Source organism: Paramisgurnus dabryanus, chromosome 19, assembly GCF_030506205.2.
Source record: "Paramisgurnus dabryanus chromosome 19, PD_genome_1.1, whole genome shotgun sequence".
NCBI classification, from domain to species: Eukaryota; Metazoa; Chordata; class Actinopteri; order Cypriniformes; family Cobitidae; genus Paramisgurnus; species Paramisgurnus dabryanus.
In genome coordinates, this window is record NC_133355.1 from 29078826 (window position 1) to 29092121 (window position 13296).

Sequence of the window (13296 nt, forward strand, 5' to 3'; positions counted from 1 at the left end):
GCCACTTACTTTTAAATGAACATTATCTGTGCTGTCTGTACCACCCCACAAGTTACACCCCTATGTGAGTCTTTTGGGGTCTACTCTGTACACTGCACTGGACACAACATAGGCTGCAGTTCTGACCATAGCTGAAGCGTAAAAGACGAGCTACGCATATAAATGCGGTGCGGTGATGTCACGGCATATAGAAATACATATCATTTCATGTTGTTATTGCTAATATAATTTGTTGTTTTAATAATATATAACAGGGGTTCTCAAAGTCCGGACTCCGGTCCGGATCCGGACCCGACGGCAACTTGATCTGGACCGCGTCCACTTCATATTACAAGTGCATTAATTTCTATGTGATTGATTAAATGTGTGCATTTGCTTTTTTACAAATGCATATTAAACTTGTAAACCATTCGTTTAGTTTTTTTCTTTTTAGATTTAAGAGTATTCCTGGTCCGAAAATAAAACGAGTTATTTAAAAATGTCCTGTGTGAAGCTGTAGCCATCACACCCAGATATTATGCACAGCTACTTCATGTACTACGGCTTTTGATCAATCCTTACCAATCACTGTTGGTTTGAGTCGTTTAAAACATGCATTTAAAAAAGCAACACTCGTCAAACATAATCTTTATACATATTCTTTATTATCATGAAAATACCTAAAAAAAGGTTTGAAGAACAGTAATATAAATATATCCTTAAGGCATTTCCTGGAGCTCCGTGTTTCTGGTTCTTCGTCTGCAGTGCATATTAAGTTTCTGCCCAAGAGCGCTCCCTGGCTTTTGGATGTAGCGGCATTTCACCGTAATTCATTGAAAAGCATAGCAAGAATCATAAGCCAATTTATAGGTGCACCCCTAATTTAGGTCAGTGTCTCTGCATACCAACCACACTTTTTTTGCCATGGTTTATGCATCTGATGGAGAACAAATTGTGCCATTTCTCTTATTAGGTTGCTCTGTGTTTTGCACCTGGTTACTTTTGGCATATTTCTTGTGTTTATTTAAAAAAAATGTTTTACTTTAAATGTAAAATACACTTATGTTTTTCCCAAAGTATTTGTTTTGATTTGTTATATAAACAAATGATTTACATAAAGTTTTCCCGGACCAATGAAATTATGGGAATTCAGATTTGGACCTTTGAATGTAAACTTTGAGAACCCCTGATATATAAGATTACTGCTTTCCTGGGGTGGGTTGTTGTGCTGCAACACCCTACCGCGTGATTTTGTTGCTTCTTCACCCCGGTAAAACAAAATCCCGTACGGTCACAGCCAACAAATCAGCGTTACAAATGAGGACCACTTACAAATATGCAGGGTTTAAAACTGGGCCGAAGCTGAACCCCGTCCAAAGGCTGAAGTCTGCTCCGGTGTGCCCGCTGCAAAAGTAAGTTACGCTGTGTATGTCCATTCTCATGAAATGCATACAAATAACACGCAGTGTGATTATAGTGCTATACGGCAAATTTCAATTTTGCGATCATATGATACACTAGTCCTTCCCGGATTTCGGCGAATGTATTGCACGATTATCACACTGCGTGATACTGTGTATGCATATGAGAATGACTGACGCCTCACCGGATCAGATGTGTAAAAATATGCACATACATAACAGCGAACCAGCTTCTTTTAATGTTTGTTCCTCCTTTGAAATGTAAACAATCCACGCGTCAGCTCGTACAGTCTAAATGTTGCGTTGCCCAACTCCATGCACAGAGGGTAGACGCACATTTCACCGTGACAGCGCCAACCGGCACTCATGGGCCAATACAATCGACACAGTAGCCTATCTGTACAGATGTGAAGCTAATATTCATCCAAACAGTCGCTAAGTTTGGCTAAATGAGTCTAAAAGTCGCTAGATGTAGCAATAAGGTCGCTAAGTTGGCAAGCAACACAGTCACTGAGTTGGCAACACTGAACACTGCTTCAGCCAATCCCCTTTTTTTAAGCAAGTAAGCCCCACCCACTGACTAACGTTGAATTTGCATACAAGTTGAAAATAAAAATGAACACGAAAATTAAAACGAAAATGAAAAAGAAAAACAGAACATAAAATTAAAACTGAACTTTACATTTTAATTTTGTCCCTATTATTGCTTGGGCATGAATAAAAAGCCTTTAAAAAATTTTATTTACAGATTACTTTTCAAGCTTGCCTTTTTATTTTAATTTTGTCAGTCTTGACTCAAGATTATATTGAAAATGAAATGTCAAATCATCAATTTAATTAAATTTTTCAATTTGGCCAGAATAATGCTTCATCACGTTAAAAATGAAAATGAAATAATTTAACATAATGTTTTAATTTTTATTTTAGCATTTCATTTTCAAATTTGGGACATATTTTGCGATTTTATTTTTTATTTTATAATTTAATTAATTATTTTATAATTAAATTAATTATTTTTATAATTTAATTAATTATTTTATAATTTAATTAATTTATTTAAAAAAGACCAAAAAAACCTTCCATAGTTTTCAAGCCGTATCCACGCTTTATTCTGGAAATGAAGCATAGAGTGCTGTATACAAACTATGTAGTATATAACAGCCATGAACATAATTACAGCGCGCAGTTGTCTCTCCAAGGTGTCTGCTGTATTTTCCTCCTTATTGTTTACTTCCAGGGTGTCGTTGGAATTTTTCAGCACTTTGATTCTGACCAATCGAGAAGCAGTTTATGAAATATGTTTAAAGACCAACCTGATCTCACGAATTTCCGTGGCATAGTCACGGAATTTTGTGCTCATTTTTCCGTGGCATTCTCACGGATCTCCGCATTTTTCCGTGGCCCTGCTATGGACTGTCTTTTTCGGTGGCATTCTCACGGATTGGTTACTCAACTGTTTTGTCCTATTTTCTTACCATTTTCGCTTCGGTTTAGGGTTAGATTTACATGAAATGACATCCCTACCCAAACCCAACTCTAACCCCAACGCCAGGTGACAATTGTTTAAAGTTTAGAAAATATAAAAGATAAATCAGAAAAAATAGTATAAACCAATAGTTAAAGTGACATACTAACGCAAACACCAAATCTAACCCTAAACCAAAGCGAAAATGGTTTGAAAATAGGAAAAAGCAGTTGAGTAACCAATCCGTGAGAATGCCACGGAAAAAGACAGTCCGTAGCAGGGCCACGGAAAAATGCGGAGATCCGTGAGAATGCCACGGAAAATGAGCCAAAATTCCGTGACTATCCCACGGAACTTTGTGAGATCCTGTTGTTAAAGACATGTGGCCAATGAGTGATGTGGATGTTATTACATGACTTTTAATGAATTTTGGTTTGTTTCAATTGGTGCATACCATAGCAATCAGTGTGGTGAGAAAAGGAACCAAAATTGCCAAAAATCTACAATGTATAATATTTTGCCTTTGGTCCAGACCAAATGAACCAAACTACAGATGTGAAAGTACCCTAAATATGTACTGTAGTTTTCTCCATCTTTTGGTCTATTTTTAAACAATGGTCGTGGAGTTGGGGTTAGAATTAGGGTTTGGGTGAGGAAGGATGTCATTTTATATAACAAAAAGTTGTTCTAGCCCCAAACCCAAGAGGGTGATTCTCCCGAAATCCAGATTTAGAAGGTGTCCAATATCAGAATTTTAAAAAGCCTTACTATACTTACTATAATCATCATTTTTAGAGGATTTAAAAATATTTCCCATACAATTATTTAGATTATCATTATCAAAAAACCGCAACATGATATTACATTAAATATATGTATTAAATATATGCATTTACAAACTCATGTTTTGGTAATGGGAACTAAAAAGTTGTCTAGGTACTATGACAAACAAAATGTCAACTTTTATCTGGAGAGAAAAAATAAGAACTGCTTACCTGGTAGCCATCTTGAGTGTCACAGTCAATTATGTCCCTTCCAACAATTTTTTTTTGAAAATGTTAGTTCATTGAGGTCTTAAACAATGATTGAAAATTGTTGCGGAGGATGAGAAAATTGGTCTTGGACACATTTATATTCCTTTTTATTGTCTCTACATTTACCAATGATCACTAAATAGCACATGTTTCTTTACTGTAAATGTTTATAGTAAACATGCATAAACATGCTTTTTATTTTTAAGATTTTTTAATTTTAAATATTTTCATGTCAAAGAACCCAAATCCAGTCAATTGGTTTGTATGATGTCATTTGAAATCATGTGCAAAATAGTACATGAAGAGATGTTTGTAACTGCATGCTTCTTATTTTGATAGTCTTAGGACGGTTTCACATTTGGTGCGATTGCCTGGTCCGAACCCGAGTTCGATTGCTCCCCCCTCCCAATGCCCCCCATGGACTGTGTTTACATATTATTTTTGCATCCGAACCGCGGTACGCTTGCATCATCAAGCTGCAGCCGGCACGTTCTCATGTTGCTTGGCAACCGCTGTAAACGAGAAGACGACAAGTGTGATTGACTAACTGCAAGCAGAGAGATGATTTCTGAATGCCTCCACAAAAACTAACGTCGGCGGACAGACCGCGTTGTCATCGAAACGACTTTAGTATGTTTGCGGCAGACAGACGAAAGTGCGTTTCTGTATTATTTCTTTGAAAACAAAATCAAAGGTTTAAAAAAATAAGAACAAAACTCAAGCAAGCATTCTATGCATTTTGTTGTCAAGGTAAGTGCACGCACAGAAACACACACGTCTGTTTTGATGGGACATTCCATATAATACGTAATTAACAGCGGTTCACTTCCGCCATTTGGTACGATTGCGCTCACATTAGCAGCGAACCGATCTGGAGTTCACATGAAACGAACCCCAGACCACCCTTTTTAAGCGGACTCGAGTACGTTTCGCGGGTGCGCACCCGAGTTCGGAAGACAGCGTTCACATCATCCAAATGTACGGAACTCTGATGTCAATCGAACCCGGGTGCGCACCAAAAGTGCTAATTTGCATTTACTTTTTTTATCAAAATGTTTCATGACACTTCATAAGTCAAGTTTCGCGAGAATCACCCATGCAATGTAATAAAAAACTAAAAAGATAAACCAATACATAAAACAACACAAAAAGATGTGCCATATTAAGTGAACGGGAAGGACTGGTGTATCATAAGCATGCAAATTTGGAATTTGTCCATTTGTATGTATTGCACCTTTTTTAACACTGCGTGAGATTTATACGCATTTCAAAAGGTAAAATCTCCTTTACTTCAAGCCGATCCCCATCTCACGCACCACTGTTAAACATTCTCTGTGAGATCAGGCCATTTAATGCAGCCAATACTATTAATCTCTTCTCTGTACTGGTTGGCTGGTTCATTAAGAAGCTATATGCAATAATAGCTAGCGGGCCAGTTTAAGCAACCAAGGGTAGGGCAGTAGGAGATTAATCTATCTGGTACTCTTGGGAGGGTCACAGTAGTTTTGCAAGAAGTGGCCCGCAGGGGCAAATGGACTAAAGTCTCATTTCCTGAAGGTCCATAGCTTAGAAAGATGTCACAGTAAAGGCTATATCAGGTAATAGGGAGGGAAAATGTGTGTCAGGCAAATTGTGAAGAATTAATTTGGTAATGTGAATGTCTCAGTGGTGAATGTCTACAGAGTACCTGACCAGTGTAGGTAATTTTACTCATATGTGGAAGGCCTATCACAAAAGCTGTTATCAGTTCAACATGACTGTAGTGAAAAGATGACTGGATGAATGAGGTCTGAGGGAATTATAATGGTAATGCATCATCTTTGCCTCAATGGCAAGTAATGACGACTTCTGTTAATGGCTGTGAATTTAGATTCACAAACTAAATTTTAATTTCTAAGACAGATGATTGGTAAAGCCTTAAGCCCGATTTATAGTCGTGCGTAGGTTCTACGCCGTAGCTACGCTATCCGTAGTTACGCAATCCGTAGCCTGTGCGTAGCTCTGCGTAGCCTGACATGCACCTTGCAAAAATGTTAACAGCGCGTCAGATCTACGCAGACAACATATGCTGTAATTGGTCCACCAGAACCCCTCCTGTCAGGTAAAAACTGCATCATAGGTATTTCCGTTTGTGACGGTGAAAACAAAGATGAGCCAAGTTGAGGAGTGATTTAACTCAAACTGCATCAAAAGTCGTTGTTTATTTACTTCCGTCATTGCTGGTCTTCTCAAATTATACACAACAAAATGCTGTTTCTTCCTCGTTTGTGGGTTAACTTGCCAAGCTGCTTCTTCTTTGACATTCGCGCTGCTACTGTGGTTACACGCGTGGTTACTGCCCACCAGCGGTCTGCGGGTGTGTTTGCACGTCGATGCAGACGACGACGCAAAAGTATAAATGAAAACCGAAGCGGAACCTACGCCGTCGCGGCTACGCCGTAGGACCTACGCACAACTATAACGAGCCCTTTACATGTAACAATTCCAAGGTCATGGGGTGATTTTTGGCAGGGTGACCACCACCCAACAAAACAAACCAAATGTGGGACAAGTATTACGTTTTTTGTGAGGGACAATGTGGGATGTTACATTGAATCATTGAAAGATAACCCAAAATATTACGTGTAATAATAGCTATAAAGGAATAAATACATTTGTATTCTGCCATTTAGCTCATAACAATTCTTACAGTCATCTAAAGTTGTGTATACATCTATGTTGTCTTATTAAAGTTTATTATATTTATCTTTTAAAGCATCAAGCCGCCTTTCCACTGCACACGACAAACGACGGCCGAAAAGCCGGAAGTCATTCATTTCCTATGGAGAGTCGCAAAGGGGTTGCGTGAGGTGCCGACCATCTGCGGATGCGTAAATATCGGATCCGTTTTGAGCGTTGGATCCATTAAAAAATTTGAACTTGTGGGACTAAACCGCATTCGATATGCCGACCGGAAGTTATGTTTTTCATTGTATTCCAATCACAAACTGTGTGTGAGGTGAAAATGATTAATCCTTTTGGTTTAACTTTATTAGTTAATAACACTTGAATCCTTAAAAAAAAACTTTTGATTACTGATGAGTAATACATTATTAATTTAATTTGTGTATGTTATTATTTTAATCTTGTCTTTATATGTTCTCTACAAAAGATATTTGCAATCTTTGTCATATATGTTTGTTTATTGTTTCATTAATTTGCATTCATTTATTTATTCCACCAGGGTAAACATATTAGAATTAAGCCTCTTGCACTGGAACGAGCTTCTCTCCCATATACGATTAAATTGAACCTAACTTCATTACGACTGCCACTAGGGGGAGAACTCCGACTGTCGTTTCCGTATGTCGTGTGCAGTGGAAAGGCGGCTTCAGAGTATGATGTTCATTGGCATGAATGACCCTAGCAGACACACACAGACAACAGGTGCTGAAACTTTTCAACAACAAATACATTTGATACTTGATGTATAAATGTAAAGTAAATGCAGAATGGCAATGTTTTTATATTTGTATTTTATATTAACCTTTAACTTTATTAATAAAATAGTTAGGGCTGTGACGGTTGTAATAAACACCGCACAGCCGCGTTGGTGAAGTGCGACCCGTGGTGGTGTGCACGTCACAAAAAATGAAAAATATAAATTACAATCTCACAAAAAATGGAAAATATAGCCTAAATTACAATCTTGCACAGCAACATGTCTTCAAGTTCGTGTGAACGTTAATGGCCAGCAGACTCAGAGTTAAGCCAAAAGTATACTAGACATACGCGCGCCGTCTGCATGATGTAATTTTCTTCATCAGGAAGGTCCGTGGTCATCTGCGTGCACTGTCCGTGGTCATATACGTGCACCGCGTGGACAGTGAGCCGACAGTACGCGTACAACAGCGCATGCGCAAGAAAATATTGAGACAAGACACTCCACTACAAACAATTACACAATTTTAAATTTAGCTTGATGATAGAAAAATGTGATAATTAAATAATTTATAATAATTTATCTAAGATAACATCTGACTATGAACATCTCTAGCATGTGCAAGCCCTGTTGGATCACACAAATCCAAAGGCAGCAAATTGCATTGTTTTGAAGGTCGACCAAGCAAGTCATGCCCAGCCATGCTATGAAGAGAATGAACTGAGTTGAGAAAGTTGATAGGAGAAGCATAAAGTCTGATTTTCACCTGATGTTCATTGTAGTGTAAGAAGAGTTTATTGAGAGGAGCACATTCAGGTACAAGGTGTTCCAGCACAGTAATTGATGCAGAGAATAAAGGAGATTTGCTTCACAGTACTTCAACACTACAGGTCTGTCCTCCATCCGTGTGTGTTGCCTTAAAGCAAATTATTAGTCTTAATTAAGCTGTAATTATGAATATTGATTCTACAATTTACTTCCTACATGCTTTATTACTGTTGATGAAGAATAGTAACATTGCTCAAATATATTAAATCCGCAATCCATAATTTTTTTTCAGTTAAGAAAATCTTCACCTCAAAGGAAATTATAAAGAGGAGGTTATACATGAGATATTGATTCTTTCTTTCCTTTATGTCTTTATGGCTACTATAGTAAGGATCTGCAGTTTTGTGCTTGTTTGTTGGCTTTGCTAGAACAAGTTATAAGCTTTGTTGTGTGTCTCGTCCTGCATCATTTAATATGTTTGATGTGCTAACAAACTAATAAAACCACTGTGTTGAAGACAGATGTGCTGTCATAGACCAGACCAGCACAGACTTGAGGTCATCTCTAAAGACCAGACTATCACAGAACTTGAGGTCATCTCTACTAACCAGACTATCTCGGGTTTAAGGTCAGTTGAATGGACTAGGCTGTCACAGGCTTGAGGTCATAGACAAGACAAGCACAGGCTTGACATCATCTTTACAGATCAGATTATCACAGACTTTAGGTCAGATGTACAGACCAGACTATCACAGTCTTGCCTGTAGAGATGACTTCAAGCATATCAAACACTAAACACAAACAGTGCTAAATAACAATAAAAGTGGCTCGTAATCATAGGGGAACCATTTTAAGTGCCATATAGCACCTGTGTAGAACCATATTGTGCTATATCTGGTGCTACAGTATAGTGGTGCTATATCACCCCCATATGGTTCTTCATAGGTGATTTATAGGTGCTGCTAATGTATACAGCACTAAAATGGTTCCCCTATGATTACGAGCTTCTAGTGCTATTTAGCAATATTTTTTTTAGAGTGCAGACTTGATGTCAGATTTACAGATCAGACTACAGTACTAGTCTACATCACACTACCTTCATAGTATTGTGTTTTGCACTTGCAAGCTTCAATCAAGCTTCAATTCAGAACCAGTGCCTTTTTGACAAGACACATTGATGTGTGGCCATTTAACTTGCTAAAAAGTTTTATTATTTTATTATTATTTTGATCCTAACCCAGCTGGAATATTTGACCTCTGAGATGATTGTCATAGCAACAGGTAAATGTACAAATTTCACTTTTCTTCCAAAAGAGTATTTCATTTCAGGACGGGTTATTTGTAATTCTCATTTAATATACATTTAGAAAATGTATTAAATCATTGGATTTAAGGCAATCCACTGTCCAACTGCATCAAAGAAAATGCAGCAATGAAGCTGAAAGAAAAAACATACTGACAAAGTAATTAATATATAATAAAGATTTATTTCAATGACAAGCAGAAACAACATTCATAATAGCACAACAGTTTTTTTATACATATTTTTTAAGATACAATAACAAGCATGTTTAAAGGGATAGTCATCATTTACACCCACTCATGTTGTTTTAAACCTGTATGTTTTTTTATTTTGATGAACACAAAAGAAGATATTCTGATAAATGATGGTAAGTGCACAGCTTTCTGTAACCATTCCATAGTGGGAAAAAATATTTTGAAAGTATTGTGATACATGATGAAGAAGATATTTTGATAAATGATGGTAAGCACACAGCTGACGGTACCCATTAAATTCCATCATATTTTTTTATTCCTACTATGGAAGTCAATGGTTACAAAAAGCTGTGTGCTTTACCATTTATCAAAATATCTTATTTTGTGATCATCAAAATAAAAAAATCATACAGGTTTAGAAGAACATGAGGATGAGAAAATGATGACAGAATTTTGCATTTTTGGGTGAACTATCCCTTTAAGGTTAACTCTCTTTGACATGAGATTTCTTTGCGTACTTGTATAAAATAGTGCTGATTGGCAATTCATGCAGCTTGTGTTGCAGTTTTGTATTTCCTGATGTTCTGGAGAAGAACTGCAGACATTGCATTTTGGTGGAAGAACAACATCCTTCATCTCTTCATCAGCAAAACAAAAGAGATGATTGTTGATATGAAAAAATCTGCAAAACTAAAGATATAGGGCAGTGGTGAGGTTGAAGTAAAAAGGTTGAACAACTTCCCAATTTTGGGGGGGTTGGGGTTTATATTTCATATTGTCTATATTTAAATAATTATAATCAATTATACAATTTAAAAAATAAGTTCATAAAATTCTTTCCCCAAGCATTCATCTAAATGTACAGTATGTCACAAAAGTGAATACACCCCTCACATTGCAGCAATCTTTTAGTATAACTTCTCAAGGGACAATGCTATTGAAATGAAACGTGGATATATTTTAGAGTAGTCAATGTGCTTCTTGTATAGCAGGATAGATTTACTGTCCTCTGAAAATAACATACAGCCATTGTTGTCAAAATAGGTGGCAACAAAAGTGAGTATATACAAATATGATTTCTCCTGTTTAAATAAAGGAATGATAAAAAAGGATTTGAGAATTAGAATTGTTGTACACTGTAAAAAATCCAATTAATGAAATGTTGGACGGGCAAAAATATATAAGTTAAACCAATTTTTTTGTTTGAGCTAGTTGAGAAGACATATTATTTTAAGTCTAGATAAATCTGTGTTTAAAACATTAAATGAATGGTTATTTTCAAATCCAGTCAACATTCAGAATGGCTAGTGTTGACTGAACTAATTAAGACAAATCAGGTAAATATGTGGAGTTATGACAGCTATGTTTCCTGACAGCAAAATGCTCATAATATTACTGTTATTTGTTCACAAAATGTAATTGTAAGAGTTGTTCAGGCGTGAATGTATGTGCTTAAAGTTTAAATATGCGGTCAGTTAATAAAGATAGCGTCTATTTAAAAGTGTGCTCGAACACTTTCGGACGGAGCTCAATATGAGCTCCAGAAAATCACCGGCGCTTAAGCGCTCACACCCCGCCCAGCGCAGCCTCGCCTCGGCAAGCGCATCAGAAATCGACTGCTGCCTCTGATATCTCTGTGGCGTTTAAACGTGATTTAATTCATTTTAATTTCTCATACTTAACAATGAAAGGGTTATGTTTTATATCATATTTTAGGATTGCACTTAATTGATATGGCTGTTGAGTGATGTTTCATATCTTTTACATTTGTTATAACCGGACTGCATGCGAATTTGAACTTCAGAGCTGAAGAAGCGGGTGGAGAAATAGTCCCAATATCATAACAATCTTAAAATAAAACTTCTAAATATACCCGTGTGTGTACCCGTGTGCGCGCGACCCGCTCGCGCGCGCGTGTGTACATATGTACAGTATGTGCATGAGTTTTTAATTTAAAATGTCTTAACTCGGAAGGATCTGGAAAACAGGTCATTTCATCTGAGATCAATCCGCACCTAACAGCCTGAATCACTTACTGATTCACATGACACAAGTCATCAGCCGTTTCCTCAAGTTCACTTCAGGTAAGTGTTTGTAAATAAATGTTAATTTTAGACTATATTAATTGGCAAAGACGCAAATACTCGACGTTTTTGTAAAGATATAAGTTATATAAAGGTGTGTTATGTTATGTGTCCGAGTTAAAGTGGAGCTATTTTAGTTAAGATTACCGGACAGGGTTTATTACTCCGTCTTAATTATAATTGGGACATTTTTACAAACAAACCTTATAAAATACAATACTGGCGTGCATTTTGAGACAAAACAATAGCACTCATATGTTAAGAGATGTCAGTATTTTAGTTAGTGATAAGCCCTGTCCGAGAAAACCGCCCAATAGTGTTTAATTCAATTATGTTTGATGTCTGAGGGAAATTTGGCAATTTTAGGGTATAAAGTCTTTCACGTCAAGCTTTATAATATTAAACATCTATTTATGTATGTGTATGTATTTATATTCCTCTGTTTATCAAACCAGAGCGGTGATGATGTGGAGGCAGACCAGAGGGATACGTGGCGAAAGAAGTTAAATGGCCCTGCAGATGTTCTGACTGACTTTGGAGTGCTTTTGGACTGTTTTATGCCTTCTATTTAGAGAAAACTTAATTCTGTATGTTCAGTCTGTATGATAAGTGAATAAAGCTTTTGTTTTTATGTGACTGAAGTTAATTATTTGTTAACAACACCAGCATAAATTATTTGATAAATAATTTTAAAAAGTTTATTAAGTATTCCCAAATAATAAATATTAATTGCAGTAACACATAAAACATTGAGTAAATACTTAAAATTTAATTGACAGAGTCTTTACTGTAAGTTTTTAAAGATTCAACTGATTAAAACATTTTAGTTGAATGAACTATAAAGCTAGTTGAGCAAACATACTTTTTTATATTTGAGTCAAAATTGGGCCAACTAAAAAACATCAATCCAGGTAACACTTTGGAGTCAGAAATTGAGGGAACGTAACATTTCTGTGGAACTAGTTACTAAAAAGAATTCATTTAGCCAACAATTTATTTTTTACAGTGTATCTACATCTCATCTCTGGTTTGGCCTGATGTTCATCTCAGCTCGGGTTTGACCTGATGCTCATCCTCATGCTACAAGATGATGACTACAGCTGTAGCTTTGTTTAACCAGAAGTGATGAGAAAAATATAAGACTTCTTAAATAATCTTCATGATTTACCTGCCTGTAATACCCTAACCCATGGGCGAGGCTAGCCCCTTTTTAGGGGTGCTTCAGCACCCCTAAAAAGGAGCTCAGCACCCCTAAAACTTGGAGCAAGAAATTTATTTATTCTAAAATGTTCGTTCGTCTTTGACAAGGTTAAATAATGTCCAAAACATACTCCGTAGTTTGTGGTTTAAAATGTATATGTTAAGGTAGAAAATGAAAAACTCCCTGCTTAGCAAATGGTGTCATCCTCTTCTTTTACTTCTCTGTAACTGCATCGCTTAGCTCGAGCGCGAAACACACGTAGAGAGAGTATCAGTTAAAAGTGTTGTGATGCAACTTTTTTGTTCAAATCTTACAAAATGTTTACGTTATGTTTATAATGAGCGAGTACATCACGAATCAATCTTTCAAGCCGTGTTTTTGTTTTATAATGAATCACCATGGTACACGTATAATAATTGTTTATTT